The sequence below is a fragment of the Zingiber officinale genome, chromosome 1B (assembly GCF_018446385.1).
Source record: "Zingiber officinale cultivar Zhangliang chromosome 1B, Zo_v1.1, whole genome shotgun sequence".
Lineage (NCBI taxonomy): Eukaryota > Viridiplantae > Streptophyta > Magnoliopsida > Zingiberales > Zingiberaceae > Zingiber > Zingiber officinale.
This window is the reverse complement of record NC_055986.1, coordinates 41041551-41058641: the sequence shown is the minus strand read 5'-3', so window position 1 is coordinate 41058641 and position 17091 is coordinate 41041551.

Sequence of the window (17091 nt, the reverse complement as noted above, 5' to 3'; positions counted from 1 at the left end):
GTTGGCACCAATGCTCGATTTTAGAAAAGGACTATACTATGAACCACAAGCCCATGAGTAAAAATTGTTCTTTAGGAAATTAAAGGACACGTCTAATCTAGTACCAACTGTACAAGATGAAATATCAAAGAAACTGCAACACGTATCACATATGATACACAATTGCAGAAAGTGCCTCGTCATAATGGGAGGGTTGTTAGGCAACCTAAAAGATTCATGCTTTGGGAGAGTCTTTGGACTTGATCCCTGGTGACATGAACCTGATTCTCGGACATATGACGAAGCACTCCAAGAAAAAGATGAAGTATCTTTGCAAAGAGTAATAAATACAGAATTAGAATATATGTATTCTAATAGATTCTGGGAGCTTATAGAATCACCAAATGGTGTAAAAGCCATTGGGTAAAAATAAGTCTACAATAGGAAAAGAGGGATAGACAGGAAGGTAGAAACTTTCAAAGCAAGGCTCGTTGAAAAAGAAAACTTTTTTACCGGTAACCATGCTTAAGTCTATCCGGATTCTTTTATCTATGAGATTTAGCAAGTGGATGTCAAGACAGCTTTCCTTAATGGAAGTCTTGAAGAAAACATCCATATAAAGCAACCAGAAGGGTTCATTGCAAAGAGCAAAGAGCATCTTGTGTGTAAAAGCTCAATCAGTCTATGGACTGAAGTAAAGCTTCAAGGTCTTGGTACATCCGGTTTAATAAAGTAATCCAGACCTATGGATTTATTTTATAACCGAATGAGTTTTGTGTATACAAGAAGTGTGATGGAAACGTGGTGGTATTTCTTGTACTATACGTAGAAAACATTTTTTGGTAGTTGGAAACAATATCAAAGTGTTGTCAGAAGTAAGGGTATGGTTGTCCAAACAATTCGATATGAAGGACTTGGGAGAATGCATATATTCTTGGGATCAAAGGGATTACAAGAAAAGAATACATTTTACTTATCCCAAGCTTCATATATCGAAACAATCCTTGCTCATTTTAAGCATGCAAAACTCTAAGAAAGGTTTCTTACCTTTTCAGCATAGAGTAACTTTATCTAAAAGAGATGTCTCCAAAGACATCAAAGTAGATAAAGGACATGAAAGCAAGTTCCTTATGCTTCGGCTGTTGGAAAGCCTAATGTATGCTATGTACGAGATCGGATATCTGTTTTGCTCAATGCATAGTTAGCAGATATTGAAGTAACCCTGGACAAGGACATTGGACTACGGTAAAGCATATATAGAAGTACCTTAGAGGCACTAGAGATTATATCCTAGCTTACAAGGCAGATAATTTGCTCCCTGTGGGTTGTACGGATTTTGACTTTCAATCGGATAGAGACAATAGTAAGTCAACCTCGGGGTTTTGTGTTTACTTTAGGAGGTGAAGTCATAACTATGGAAGAGAGATAAGCATAGGTACTTTTTCGGACTCCACCATAGAAGCTGAGTATATGGCAGCCTCTGAGGTATCCATAGAAGTTGTATGGCTCAGATACTTCAAGATAGACTTAGATATGATTTCTGGTTTGCCCAAAATAATTTGGTGCAGTAGCAAACTCGAAGAAACCATAAGTCCATAAGGCAAGTAAACACAATAGAGCGCAAGTACTACCCAATATGAGAAATCGTATAACGAGGAGAAGTTGTTGCCACTTAGATTGCATCAAGTGATATCCTGGAAGATCCTTTCACTAAGGCCCTTAAGGCAAGAGCTTTTGATGGGCATGTTAAAGGGTTGGGAATCATATGTATGACAGCAGATATGGCAGCTTAGTCTTTTAATATAAGTGGGAGATTGTTAGGATGTATACTAAAAGCCTAGCTTTCGGTATAAACATTTATCTAGAAATAAGAATCACATTGGTCAAATGTCTACATTTATGATAAATGTAGTTGTTCAATTAATTTATATTGTAGATAACATGGTGTGTGGAGTCACACACAGAGGATCATGTTATCAGTACCTTATAAATTATAAACAGTAGCTCACGACCAAGATGGAAAGGAACAAACCATTGGAAGGTCGTAGTGTAATTAGGTATTAGTTTATCTTAACTATATAATTACACTAGTACACTTAGAGTGTATTGAGTAGGACCATTAGAGGTCGTTTCCTTTTATACTGACTTTATAAAGGAACAAAGACCTCAATTATTATGGAAGTGTGTGCTCTTAATCCTAATATAATAACAAGCACATATATTTGATATTCATTTCTTTAATTTATCAATGGGTGAGATTTAGTTCGATAAATCAATAAGCCTGATAAGTTGGGAAATGATGTTACTTATAGTGTGACTTGTTGATTATAGAAGGAAACTGTGTCCTAGTAATCTAGGTTGATAATGTCCCCAAGAGGAGATCATAAAGATTGTCATGTTAAACCCTGTAGGTGGACTTAGTCCGACATGACGATAAGGTTGAGTGGTACTACTCTTGGACTAAGATATTAATTAAATGAGTTGTTAGTAACTCACTTAATTAGTGGACATTCGACATCTTAAACACAGGGAGACTAACACACTCATAATAAGAAGGAGCCAAAAAATGCAATTTGGGATTGGTGCGGTAGTTCAATAATAATTCTTTAGTGGTATGAATTATTATTGATGAAGTTAAGTTGTTTGTTCGGGGCGAACACGGGAAGCTTAATTTCATCGGGAGACCAAAACCAATTCCTCCTCTCGGTCCCTATCGTAGCCTCTTGTATATAGAGATTTATACCCACCATATACCCACCTTCTTACCCACTTTTGGTGGTCGGCCAAGCTAGCTTGGAATCCAAGCTAGTGTAACGACCCAATTTTCCCTATTTTGAATTCTGAATATCTTTAAAAATATTTGAAAATACTTTTAAAATATTCTAGAGATTTTTAGAAATTTTTAGAGTATTTTTATACAATTTTTGGAGTCCGTTTAGTATTTTTACCGAGTGGAGAAAGTTTTAAAAAAAAGGGAAATAACCAAGTGCAGGAGCTGGGACTCGAACCCAGTTCCTTTGGAACAAGCAGCAAACGGCCAACCAACCGAGCTGAGCTCGGTTTGTTAATCAATTATGTAACGAGATATATTTAAGTTATTGTTAAGGGCAGAGATAAAACCTAGGCTATAAAGGGATAAGTGTTTTTACCGTGACCAAAAAACCTAAGTTTTTCCCCTCCTTTTCTCTCCCGACGACGCCGTCTTCTCCTCTCGGGCGAAAACGCAGCACCTCCTAGGGCTCCATTTCCGGCGGCCTGCGAGGATTTCTTTTCGGAAGTTGTCCACAGATTCGTGGTCTCCTCGTCAAGGAGAACACGCGGATAGGAAGGGATCGTCGAGACTTTCACTTCATCCAAACCCTAGAGCACTTCCCCTCCGGTTGTAAGTTCAAGAACCCAAGGTGAGTTGCTTCTCACCTGCAGTAGGAGTAGTTCCGATTCGTTTATGTTTTCTGGTTGTTTGAGTTTCCTGTGAAGCATGCTAGGGTTTATGTTTTTTTTTCTGCTGTCGTGTACCCTAAGAAGTTAGACAAAATCCTTCTGTGAAGTTTGATCTGTAAAGAATCCTTTGATTAGACTTAACAAAGGTTTAAAACAAGATTTTTGATCTCTAAGCTATGAAGAACCAATTATAGTTTCTGTGGTTTCGGGTTTGCTTAATGGTTGCTGCCATAATTGTTAAATCCGAATATGCTAGGTGGGTTATGGGGTCATTTTATGGTTGAGTAAGTCAGATTTGGGTTTGTGCCATGCAATGGGTTGTAGATCAACCTTATTTGAGAGTCCTGTTGTTTCTTTTAATGGCTTAACTCCTTCCTTAGGTTTAGAACAGCAGCAGATTAGTTGAAGCTAAAAGAGTAGTAAAGGAATTATCTTGCAATGAGCTAGGTTTCGGTTTCTTATATGCCTAATGTTCATGCATAAATGTATGGTAGCAGAAACATATTTTTAGTTGATAACAACCTTAAAGCTTTAAACAGAATTTAAAGAGGCTGTTGAATAGTGATGCCGTACTCAGAATGCTTGTATTCCCTTTATAAGTTTAATTAGTTTTAGCTTGGTTTTAACAAGTAATGAATATAAGATAGTTTGATTAAATTCTGAGCATGTAATTAGTTTTCTTTATTGCTGTTAGAAAATTATAGAAAAAGAGACCAAAGTCTTAACAGGATCCCTAATCTTTTAAGAATTGGGATCAGTAGCATATTAAGTGCTAAAGGAAATGCCAAAGCATTTTATTAGAAGGAGTATTTAAAGAAAGATATTAAGAAAAGTATTTTACTTTTAAAAAGGGCATGTACCGGACACAAGGTCCAAGGGATGGGCTCCAAGTTGCCCCTAGACATAAAGTCTAGAAGTGTCTTAATGGTTTTGGGATTAGCTACCTCAATTCTCATTAAGAAAGGCGCGCAAAGTGGTACAATGCCGGGCCCAAGTAAAGTTGAGTATTATTTTAAAGTATAAAAGTATTAAATTTGGAAACAAATAGAACAAGTTTCTTTTATCTAGATTGAAAGATTCTAACAAGATAGATTGTTGTTTTTCTTTAGAGATGCATGATGTAGTTCATTTCTATTTCATGTTGAGCATGTACCTCCTGTTTTCTTTTATGTATATGCATTTCTTATCGGATTTTGTGAGTAGAAAGCACTCACTAAGCTTTTAGCTTATAGATGCTATTTTTCCTCCTACTGCAGATATGGATAAAAATAAAGGAAAGGCTAAAGTGGCTTAGAAGAAGGCGACAAGGAGACGATGATGGTGTGTGTGTGGTGACGGATATGGAAGCTTGGGATCTAGCTAATAAATTGCTGCAAGTTAATTTATTTAGTTTTCTTCTTAAATAACTAGGAGAATTTAGAGAAATACAGATTCTGTTACTCTTTCTGTTTTGCTGTCATGAAGTGTTTAAATGTTTTGTTTTTGTTTCTGTTGGATTTCTGGAACCATTCAGATGGTTAAATGCATGGTTAAATGTTTTATGGAAGAAAATGCATATGAAAATTCGGTTTTCATTGTAAGGTAGCCTCAGGTGGTTGCTGGTATGTTTATGAGTTTGCTCTATGTAGGAAATCGCCATGTATGCTATTCCGTTGATTGTGGTTAGATGTAAGATTGGTAGGAGTATATGCTAAATATTAGTAGGTATTTACAGATATAACATGTGTAAGTTGCTTTAAATTTTTAATATAAGTAAGTGATGGAATTATGAATACTATAACATGCGTGAGCTTCCATTGGTGATAAATACAGCATGGTAAAGGTTTTGCAGATTTTGGTAATTGCTTAGCATGTTGGTATTATTATAACATGCGTGAGCTTCCATTGGTGATAAATACAGCATGGTAAAGGTTTTGCAGATTTTGGTAATTGCTTAGCATGTTGGTATTATTATAACATGCGTGAGCTTCCATTGGTGATAAATACAGCATGGTAAAGGTTTTGCAGATTTTGGTAATTGCTTAGCATATTGGTATTATTATATGAGTTTTGTCCTATGGAAGCATTGAGTATAATGTTCAGTTGTTTGAAAATGCGAACAGTAAGTTTAAATTGCAGGATGAAAACTATCTTCCTTTAATAGATGCAAGTTAGGAAAGTTGTAGCAAGCAGTGAGAGTGTTTAAGTTACATGTGTCTGTATGCTATGCTTGTTGTCTCATTTAATTGCATGTTTGATCCTGTGAAAAGATAAACAAAAGAAAAAAAAAAAAGAGTATCAAGGAATTTTATGCTGCTATTTAGAGACATATTTTGATATGTGATATGTTTTTAACAAATAGTTTAAAGCATGTCTAGTGTTAAGTAGGTAGTACCAGTTTAGTGTAGCTAGTAGTATCAGTAGCGGTCACTCTCAGAGTAGTAGTAAGGAGGGTGGTTGTTACAGTTGGTATCAGAGCAGGTCCATTTTCCCGCAACACACACACATCAGCATCATCCTTGTCGTCTTCAAGTAAGAAAGTATTTAAGTTCTTTCTTTATTGCTTCCTTTATTATTATTTGCAGTATAGAGTGATTGCTTATAAGTGCTAAAGTAAGATGAAAGTTTTTGCAGTTTTCTTTGTTCATATACATATGTGTATGATTAGAAAAGATAGAGAAAATATCAAATCTTCTTATTTGTTTAACTAGATGTCAAGAAGAGGACGTCCCCGTACCGCTCGTACTGTGGACCGAGCACAGGAGAATGAAGAGCCCAGAGTAGCTGAACCGAATCTCTCTGAAGTTGTTGCTCAACTTCAGAGACAGGTGGCAGAGCAGCAGCAAGTGATCGTCAATCTGATGGCGAATCAGCAGCCAGTCCCTCCTACTCATCAAACAGTAACTGTGGAGACTCCAGTGGTAACTGAGGTTCCACCAGCTGCCCAAGGAGTCGTCACAGCACCCCAGAGACAAGAAGCCTACCTCATACAGTGGTTGAAACTGAAACCAGAGAGTTTCTCAGGCACAACTGAGCCCTGGGATGCCCAGGCTTGGTTCAAGACACTGGAGAGCACCATGGAACTTCTTGACTGGCCAGAAGTCGAGAAAGTCAAGTGTGCCTCCTTCTGCCTGACTGGAGACGCACGCATGTGGTGGGAGAGAGTCAAAAGCAAGAGGGCAATCAATCAGATGAAATGGATTGATTTTGAGACAGAATTCTACGACGAGTTCTTTCGCCAAAAGATCACCAACAAGCACTACGAGGAGTTTATGGAGTTCAGACAGGGGGATCTGACAGTAGAGGAAGCAGTTAAAAGATTCAACAGGCTAGCTCGTCTCTGCCCAGAATTAGTAAGTACAGAGAAGGAGCGAGTCAGACTAATGCTCAGAATGCTGAAGCCTGTGATATCACTTAATGTGAGCAGTGGGACTCATCAGCCCCTGACTGGAGAAGAGTTGGTCAGTAGAGCCTTAGTAGCTGAGCACTACCTGAGCAGCATGAAGGCACAAAGAGAGCAACACAAGCCAATCAAGATGGAGACCAAGACTGGGGGAAATCAGAAACCCCAGTCAAATAATCAGAACTGGAAAGGCAAGGGCACTAAAAGAAAGCAGTGGAATTCAGGAAGTAACCAGAAGGGAGGACCAGAAACCAAACAGACTAAGCTCCTTCCCTGTCCCAAATGTGGGAGAACACATCCAGGAGCCTGCCTCTTGGGTAAGACTGGATGTTATTCTTGTGGTCAAGAAGGACACATGGCCAAACAGTGTCCTAACAAGTTCAAAGCACCCCAGCCACAGCCAATACAATATGGAGCCAAGCCTCAACTACATTATATGCCTGTAACTCTGGAAGGACCTCAGATCAGTCAAGGAAGGTTGGAAGCTCCACCAGTTCCAGCCTTTGACAATGCCAGAGTATTCTCCCTTACCAAAGAGGAAGCTGCTAGTGCCTCCACGGTCGTAACAGGTCAAGTAGTTATTTTTCAGCATATAGCTACTGCACTATTTGATACTGGGGCGACCCATTCTTTTGTATCCATACCTTTTGCCAAAGAATTACAGGTACCTACAGAAAGCATGAATTCCAAGTTCCTGACAACCCTACCTTCTGGGGAAGTCATGGAATCTAGTCAGTGGCTTCGGTCTGTACCAGTCAGAATTTCAGACCGAGAGCTATGTGTTAATCTGGTAGTCCTCGCTATGCAGGATTTCGATATCATTTTGGGTATGGATTTCCTCAGCAAGTACAGTGCTTCAGTGGACTGCCGCAGAAGAAAAGTGATCTTTAGTCCAGAAGGTGAACCATCCTTTGAATTTACAGGAGTACCAAGGAGGAAGACCCAGAAATTCCTCTCTTCTCTCACAGCTCACCAGATGTTAGCTAAAGGGTGTGCTGGTTTTCTTGCATTCATTGTGAGTACAGAAGAAGAAGAAAGACCTAAGCAGGAGGAAATTCGGGTAGTCTGTGAGTATCCAGAGGTATTCCCAGAAGAGCTACCTGGACTACCTCCCAATAGGGAAGTGGAGTTTGAGATTGAACTGGTTCCTGGTACCGGTCCAATTTCAAAAGCTCCATATCGCATGTCTCCAGCAGAGCTAAAAGAGTTACAAGAGCAACTTCAGGAGCTACTTGACAAGGGTTTCATACGCCCTAGTCACTCACCATGGGGAGCTCCTGTGTTGTTTGTCAAGAAGAAGGATGGGTCTATGCGGATGTGCATAGATTATAGGGCTCTGAATCAGGTGACCATCAAGAACAAGTATCCACTGCCCAGGATCGATGATTTATTTGATCAATTGAAAGGTGCAACAGTGTTCTCCAAGATAGATCTGCGCTCTGGGTACCATCAGTTGAAAGTGAAGGAGAGTGACATACCCAGAACAGCTTTCAGGACCAGATACGGACACTACGAATTCGTAGTCATGCCTTTTGGTGTGACTAATGCACCTGCAGTCTTCATGGACTTGATGAATAGAGTGTTCAGAGAATACCTCGACAAGTTCGTCATTGTGTTCATAGACGACATTCTAATCTATTCCAGAACTTCAGAGGAGCATGACACGCACTTGAGAATAGTCCTACAGACTCTTCAGCAGAGACAGCTCTATGCTAAATTCTCAAAGTGCGAATTTTGGTTGGAGCAAGTGGCATTTCTAGGTCACATTGTTTCAAAAGAAGGCATTCAAGTGGATCCAGCCAAAGTAGAAGCGGTCAGCAACTGGAAGAGACCCAAGAATGCCAGGGAGATCAGAAGCTTCCTTGGTTTAGCTGGGTACTACAGGAAATTTGTGGAGGACTTTTCCAGGATAGCCTCTCCACTTACAGCCCTCACCAGGAAAGATAAGAAGTTTGAATGATCAGATAAATGTGAGCAGAGTTTTCAAGAACTCAAGAAGAGACTGACCAGTGCTCCTATACTGACTGTTCCAGAGGGCGACAAGAGTTTCGACATTTATAGTGATGCTTCCAAGATGGGATTAGGAGCTGTACTCATGCAGGAAGGAAAAGTTATAGCTTATGCTTCCAGACAACTCAAAGACTACGAGAAGAATTACCCCACTCATGATCTAGAGCTGGCAGCTGTAGTCTTTGCACTGAAACTCTGGCGACACTACTTGTATGGAGTCCAGTGCAGAATCTTCACAGACCATCAGAGTCTTAAGTACTTCTTCACTCAGAAGGACTTAAACATGAGACAGCGCAGGTGGTTGGAGTTGGTCAAAGATTATGACTGTGAAATCCTCTACCACCCAGGTAAAGCTAATAAAGTGGCAGATGCATTAAGCAGGAAGTCCAGTGCATCCTTGATGTACTTATCATCGTTAGCCCTGCCCCTACAGAAGGAATTGTCAGATTTCGGACTTGAAATTATTTATGGGCAACTTTCTGCATTGACCTTAGAGTCAACCCTGCTTGAGGATATACAGAAAAAGCAAAGTGAAGATCCAGATATCCAAAAGATCAAGCAAGGAATACAAGAAGAAGGAAATTCAGAATTTCGAGTATCAGACAGTGGAATTCTTTATCAGGGAAATCGTCTTTGTGTTCCCAATGATGAAGAGCTGAGAAGGAGAATTTTAGAAGAGGCCCATAGTACGCCATACTCTATGCATCCTGGTTCTACCAAGATGTACCAAGACGTGAAACAGAAGTTCTGGTGGTCTGGACTCAAAAGAGATGTAGCTAAATATGTCAGTACCTGCCTGACATGTCAGAGAGTCAAAGCAGAACACCAGAGACCAGGAGGAGTTTTACAACCTCTTCCAATACCAGAGTGGAAGTGGGAAGACATATCCATGGACTTCATAACAGGTCTCCCAAGAACCACAAATGGATATGATGCAATATGGGTAATAGTGGATAGATTGACCAAGTCTGCCCATTTTCTAGCCATCAAAGTGTCTCACTCTATAGAGCAGTTAGCACAGCTGTATGTTAAAGAGGTGATCAGACTTCACGGAGTTCCCAAATCTATTATTTCTGATAGAGATGGGCGCTTCACCTCTCACTTTTGGGAGTGTGTACAGACTGCACTAGGCACCAAGCTCAAGTTCAGCACAGCCTTCCATCCTCAGACTGATGGACAGACAGAGCGAGTAAATCAGATCCTAGAAGATATGCTTAGGGCTTGTGCATTAGATTTTAAAGGCAGTTGGTGCAAGTATCTGTGCTTAGCTGAGTTTGCCTACAACAACAGCTACCAAGCCACCATCAGGATGGCACCATATGAAGCATTGTATGGCAGAAAGTGCAGATCACCTATATGCTGGCAAGAAGCAGGAGAAAGAAGAGAAATGGAAGTAGAGTTGGGCATTCGGATGAGATGATAGAAGAAACCACTCAGGTTATTCAGAAGATCAGACAGAGGATTGAGACGCCCAGAGTAGACAAAAAGCTATCTTGACACACGCCGTAGGCCATTGGAATTCAAGTAGGAGACCCAGTCTTTCTCAAGGTTGCTCCTATGAAGGGAGTGATGAGATTTGGCAAGAAGGGCAAATTAAGTCCTCGCTATGTAGGACCTTATCAGATCGTAGAAAGGATTGGTAAGGTAGCTTATAAGCTGGAATTATCACAGGACATGTCAGCAGTACACAATGTGTTTCATGTCTCCATGTTAAAGAAGTGTCTTCATGACCCTAGCCAAGTGATTGAACCTCAGTCAGTGCAGATCCAAGAGGATCTTAGTTATGAGAGTAGACCTACACAGATAGTGGACAGAGCAGTCAAGAGACTAAGGAACAAAGAAGTGCCACTAATGAAGGTAGTATGGCAGAACCAGAAGCACGAGGAAGTCACTTGGGAACGAGAGGATAGCATGAGGCAAAAATATCCAGAATTATTCTAAGTTCGTGGACGAACTTTTTATAAGGTATGGGGAATTGTAACGACCCAATTTTCCCTATTTTGAATTCTGAATATCTTTAAAAATATTTGAAAATGCTTTTAAAATATTCTAGAGATTTTTAGAAATTTTTAGAGTATTTTTATACAATTTTTGGAGTCCGTTTAGTATTTTTACCGAGTGGAGAAAGTTTTAAAAAAAAGGGAAATAACCAAGTGCAGGAGCTGGGACTCGAACCCAGTTCCTTTGGAACAAGCAGCAAACGGCCAACCAACCGAGCTGAGCTCGGGTTGTTAATCAATTATGTAACGAGATATATTTAAGTTATTGTTAAGGGCAGAGATAAAACCTAGGCTATAAAGGGATAAGTGTTTTTACCGTGACCAAAAAACCTAAGTTTTTCCCCTCCTTTTCTCTCCCGACGACGCCGTCTTCTCCTCTCGGGCGAAAACGCAGCACCTCCTAGGGCTCCATTTCCGGCGGCCGGCGAGGATTTCTTTTCGGAAGTTGTCCACAGATTCGTGGTCTCCTCGTCAAGGAGAACACGCGGATAGGAAGGGATCGCCGAGACCTTCACTTCATCCAAACCCTAGAGCACTTCCCCTCCGGTTGTAAGTTCAAGAACCCAAGGTGAGTTGCTTCTCACCTGCAGTAGGAGTAGTTCCGATTCGTTTATGTTTTTCTGGTTGTTTGAGTTTCCTGTGAAGCATGCTAGGGTTTATGTTTTTTTGCTGTCGTGTACCCTAAGAAGTTAGACAAAATCCTTCTGTGAAGTTTGATCTGTAAAGAATCCTTTGATTAGACTTAACAAAGGTTTAAAACAAGATTTTTGATCTCTAAGCTATGAAGAACCAATTATAGTTTCGTGGTTTCGGGTTTGTTTAAATGGTTGCTGCCATAATTGTTAAATCCGAATATGCTAGGTGGGTTATGGGGTCATTTTATGGTTGAGTAAGTCAGATTTGGGTTTGTGCCATGCAATGGGTTGTAGATCAACCTTATTTGAGAGTCCTGTTGTTTCTTTTAATGGCTTAACTCCTTCCTTAGGTTTAGAACAGCAGCAGATTAGTTGAAGCTAAAAGAGTAGTAAAGGAATTATCTTGCAATGAGCTAGGTTTCGGTTTCTTATATGCCTAATGTTCATGCATAAATGTATGGTAGCAGAAACATATTTTTAGTTGATAACAACCTTAAAGCTTTAAACAGAATTTAAAGAGGCTGTTGAATAGTGATGCCGTACTCAGAATGCTTGTATTCCCTTTATAAGTTTAATTAGTTTTAGCTTGGTTTTAACAAGTAATGAATATAAGATAGTTTGATTAAATTCTGAGCATGTAATTAGTTTTCTTTATTGCTGTTAGAAAATTATAGAAAAAGAGACCAAAGTCTTAACAGGATCCCTAATCTTTTTAAGAATTGGGATCAGTAGCATATTAAGTGCTAAAGGAAATGCCAAAGCATTTTATTAGAAGGAGTATTTAAAGAAAGATATTAAGAAAAGTATTTTACTTTTAAAAAGGGCATGTACCGGACACAAGGTCCAAGGGATGGGCTCCAAGTTGCCCCTAGACATAAAGTCTAGAAGTGTCTTAATGGTTTTGGGATTAGCTACCTCAATTCTCATTAAGAAAGGCGCGCAAAGTGGTACAATGCCGGGCCCAAGTAAAGTTGAGTATTATTTTAAAGTATAAAAGTATTAAATTTGGAAACAAATAGAACAAGTTTCTTTTATCTAGATTGAAAGATTCTAACAAGATAGATTGTTGTTTTTCTTTAGAGATGCATGATGTAGTTCATTTCTATTTCATGTTGAGCATGTACCTCCTGTTTTCTTTTATGTATATGCATTTCTTATCGGATTTTGTGAGTAGAAAGCACTCACTAAGCTTTTAGCTTATAGATGCTATTTTTCCTCCTACTGCAGATATGGATAAAAATAAAGGAAAGGCTAAAGTGGCTTAGAAGAAGGCGACAAGGAGACGATGATGGTGTGTGTGTGGTGACGGATATGGAAGCTTGGGATCTAGCTAATAAATTGCTGCAAGTTAATTTATTTAGTTTTCTTCTTAAATAACTAGGAGAATTTAGAGAAATACAGATTCTGTTACTCTTTCTGTTTTGCTGTCATGAAGTGTTTAAATGTTTTGTTTTTGTTTCTGTTGGATTTCTGGAACCATTCGGATGGTTAAATGCATGGTTAAATGTTTTATGGAAGAAAATGCATATGAAAATTCGGTTTTCATTGTAAGGTAGCCTCAGGTGGTTGCTGGTATGTTTATGAGTTTGCTCTATGTAGGAAATCGCCATGTATGCTATTCCGTTGATTGTGGTTAGATGTAAGATTGGTAGGAGTATATGCTAAATATTAGTAGGTATTTACAGATATAACATGTGTAAGTTGCTTTAAATTTTTAATATGAGTAAGTGATGGAATTATGAATACTATAACATGCGTGAGCTTCCATTGGTGATAAATACAGCATGGTAAAGGTTTTGCAGATTTTGGTAATTGCTTAGCATGTTGGTATTATTATAACATGCGTGAGCTTCCATTGGTGATAAATACAGCATGGTAAAGGTTTTGCAGATTTTGGTAATTGCTTAGCATGTTGGTATTATTATAACATGCGTGAGCTTCCATTGGTGATAAATACAGCATGGTAAAGGTTTTGCAGATTTTGGTAATTGCTTAGCATATTGGTATTATTATATGAGTTTTGTCCTATGGAAGCATTGAGTATAATGTTCAGTTGTTTGAAAATGCGAACAGTAAGTTTAAATTGCAGGATGAAAACTATCTTCCTTTAATAGATGCAAGTTAGGAAAGTTGTAGCAAGCAGTGAGAGTGTTTAAGTTACATGTGTCTGTATGCTATGCTTGTTGTCTCATTTAATTGCATGTTTGATCCTGTGAAAAGATAAACAAAAGAAAAAAAAAAGAGTATCAAGGAATTTTATGCTGCTATTTAGAGACATATTTTGATATGTGATATGTTTTTAACAAATAGTTTAAAGCATGTCTAGTGTTAAGTAGGTAGTACCAGTTTAGTGTAGCTAGTAGTATCAGTAGCGGTCACTCTCAGAGTAGTAATAAGGAGGGTGGTTGTTACAGTTGGTATCAGAGCAGGTCCATTTTCCCGCAACACACACACATCAGCATCATCCTTGTCGTCTTCAAGTAAGAAAGTATTTAAGTTCTTTCTTTATTGCTTCCTTTATTATTATTTGCAGTATAGAGTGATTGCTTATAAGTGCTAAAGTAAGATGAAAGTTTTTGCAGTTTTCTTTGTTCATATACATATGTGTATGATTAGAAAAGATAGAGAAAATATCAAATCTTCTTATTTGTTTAACTAGATGTCAAGAAGAGGACGTCCCCGTACCGCTCGTACTGTGGACCGAGCACAGGAGAATGAAGAGCCCAGAGTAGCTGAACCGAATCTCTCTGAAGTTGTTGCTCAACTTCAGAGACAGGTGGCAGAGCAGCAGCAAGTGATCGTCAATCTGATGGCGAATCAGCAGCCAGTCCCTCCTACTCATCAAACAGTAACTGTGGAGACTCCAGTGGTAACTGAGGTTCCACCAGCTGCCCAAGGAGTCGTCACAGCACCCCAGAGACAAGAAGCCTACCTCATACAGTGGTTGAAACTGAAACCAGAGAGTTTCTCAGGCACAACTGAGCCCTGGGATGCCCAGGCTTGGTTCAAGACACTGGAGAGCACCATGGAACTTCTTGACTGGCCAGAAGTCGAGAAAGTCAAGTGTGCCTCCTTCTGCCTGACTGGAGACGCACGCATGTGGTGGGAGAGAGTCAAAAGCAAGAGGGCAATCAATCAGATGAAATGGATTGATTTTGAGACAGAATTCTACGACGAGTTCTTTCGCCAAAAGATCACCAACAAGCACTACGAGGAGTTTATGGAGTTCAGACAGGGGGATCTGACAGTAGAGGAAGCAGTTAAAAGATTCAACAGGCTAGCTCGTCTCTGCCCAGAATTAGTAAGTACAGAGAAGGAGCGAGTCAGACTAATGCTCAGAATGCTGAAGCCTGTGATATCACTTAATGTGAGCAGTGGGACTCATCAGCCCATGACTGGAGAAGAGTTGGTCAGTAGAGCCTTAGTAGCTGAGCACTACCTGAGCAGCATGAAGGCACAAAGAGAGCAACACAAGCCAATCAAGATGGAGACCAAGACTGGGGGAAATCAGAAACCCCAGTCAAATAATCAGAACTGGAAAGGCAAGGACACTAAAAGAAAGCAGTGGAATTCAGGAAGTAACCAGAAGGGAGGACCAGAAACCAAACAGACTAAGCTCCTTCCCTGTCCCAAATGTGGGAGAACACATCCAGGAGCCTGCCTCTTGGGTAAGACTGGATGTTATTCTTGTGGTCAAGAAGGACACATGGCCAAACAGTGTCCTAACAAGTTCAAAGCACCCCAGCCACAGCCAATACAATATGGAGCCAAGCCTCAACTACATTATATGCCTGTAACTCTGGAAGGACCTCAGATCAGTCAAGGAAGGTTGGAAGCCCCACCGCCCAGCCTTGACAATGCGAGTATTCTCCTTACCAAAGAGGAAGGCGCTAGTGCCTCCACTGGTCGAACAAGTCAAGTAGTTATTTTTCAAGATATAGCTACTGACTATTTGACATCGGGGCAACCCATTCTTTTGTATCCATACCTTTTGCCAAAGAATTACGGTACCTCAGAAAGCATGAATTCTAAGTTCACGACAACCCTACCTGGGAAGTCATGGAATCTAGTCAGTGGCTTCGGTCTGTACCAGTCAGAATTTCAGACCGAGAGCTATGTGTTAATCTGGTAGTCCTCTCTATGCAGGATTTCGATATCATTTTGGGTATGGATTTCCTCAGCAAGTACAGTGCTTCAGTGGACTGCCGCCGAAGAAAAGTGATATTTAGTCCAGAAGGTGAACCATCCTTTGAATTTACAGGAGTACCAAGGAGGAAGACCCAGAAATTCCTCTCTTCTCTCACAGCTCACCAGATGTTAGCTAAAGGGTGTGCTGGTTTTCTTGCATTCATTGTGAGTACAGAAGAAGAAGAAAGACCTAAGCAGGAGGAAATTCGGGTAGTCTGTGAGTATCCAGAGGTATTCCCAGAAGAGCTACCTGGACTACCTCCCAATAGGGAAGTGGAGTTTGAGATTGAACTGGTTCCTGGTACCGGTCCAATTTCAAAAGCTCCATATCGCATGTCTCCAGCAGAGCTAAAAGAGTTACAAGAGCAACTTCAGGAGCTACTTGACAAGGGTTTCATACGCCCTAGTCACTCACCATGGGGAGCTCCTGTGTTGTTTGTCAAGAAGAAGGATGGGTCTATGCGGATGTGCATAGATTATAGGGCTCTGAATCAGGTGACCATCAAGAACAAGTATCCACTGCCCAGGATCGATGATTTATTTGATCAATTGAAAGGTGCACAAGATAGATCTGCGCTCTCGGTACCATCAGTTGAAAGTGAAGGAGAGTGACATACCCAGAACAGCTTTCGGGACCAGATACGGACGATTCGTAGTCATGCCTTTTGGTGTGACTAATGCACCTGCAGTCTTCATGGACTTGATGAATAGAGTGTTCAGAGAATACCTCGACAAGTTCGTCATTGTGTTCATAGACGACATTCTAATCTATTCCAGAACTTCAGAGGAGCATGACACGCACTTGAGAATAGTCCTACAGACTCTTCAGCAGAGACAGCTCTATGCTAAATTCTCAAAGTGCGAATTTTGGTTGGAGCAAGTGGCATTTCTAGGTCACATTGTTTCAAAAGAAGGCATTCAAGTGGATCCAGCCAAAGTAGAAGCGGTCAGCAACTGGAAGAGACCCAAGAATGCCAGGGAGATCAGAAGCTTCCTTGGTTTAGCTGGGTACTACAGGAAATTTGTGGAGGACTTTTCCAGGATAGCCTCTCCACTTACAGCCCTCACCAGGAAAGATAAGAAGTTTGAATGATCAGATAAATGTGAGCAGAGTTTTCAAGAACTCAAGAAGAGACTGACCAGTGCTCCTATACTGACTGTTCCAGAGGGCGACAAGAGTTTCGACATTTATAGTGATGCTTCCAAGATGGGATTAGGAGCTGTACTCATGCAGGAAGGAAAAGTTATAGCTTATGCTTCCAGACAACTCAAAGACTACGAGAAGAATTACCCCACTCATGATCTAGAGCTGGCAGCTGTAGTCTTTGCACTGAAACTCTGGCGACACTACTTGTATGGAGTCCAGTGCAGAATCTTCACAGACCATCAGAGTCTTAAGTACTTCTTCACTCAGAAGGACTTAAACATGAGACAGCGCAGGTGGTTGGAGTTGGTC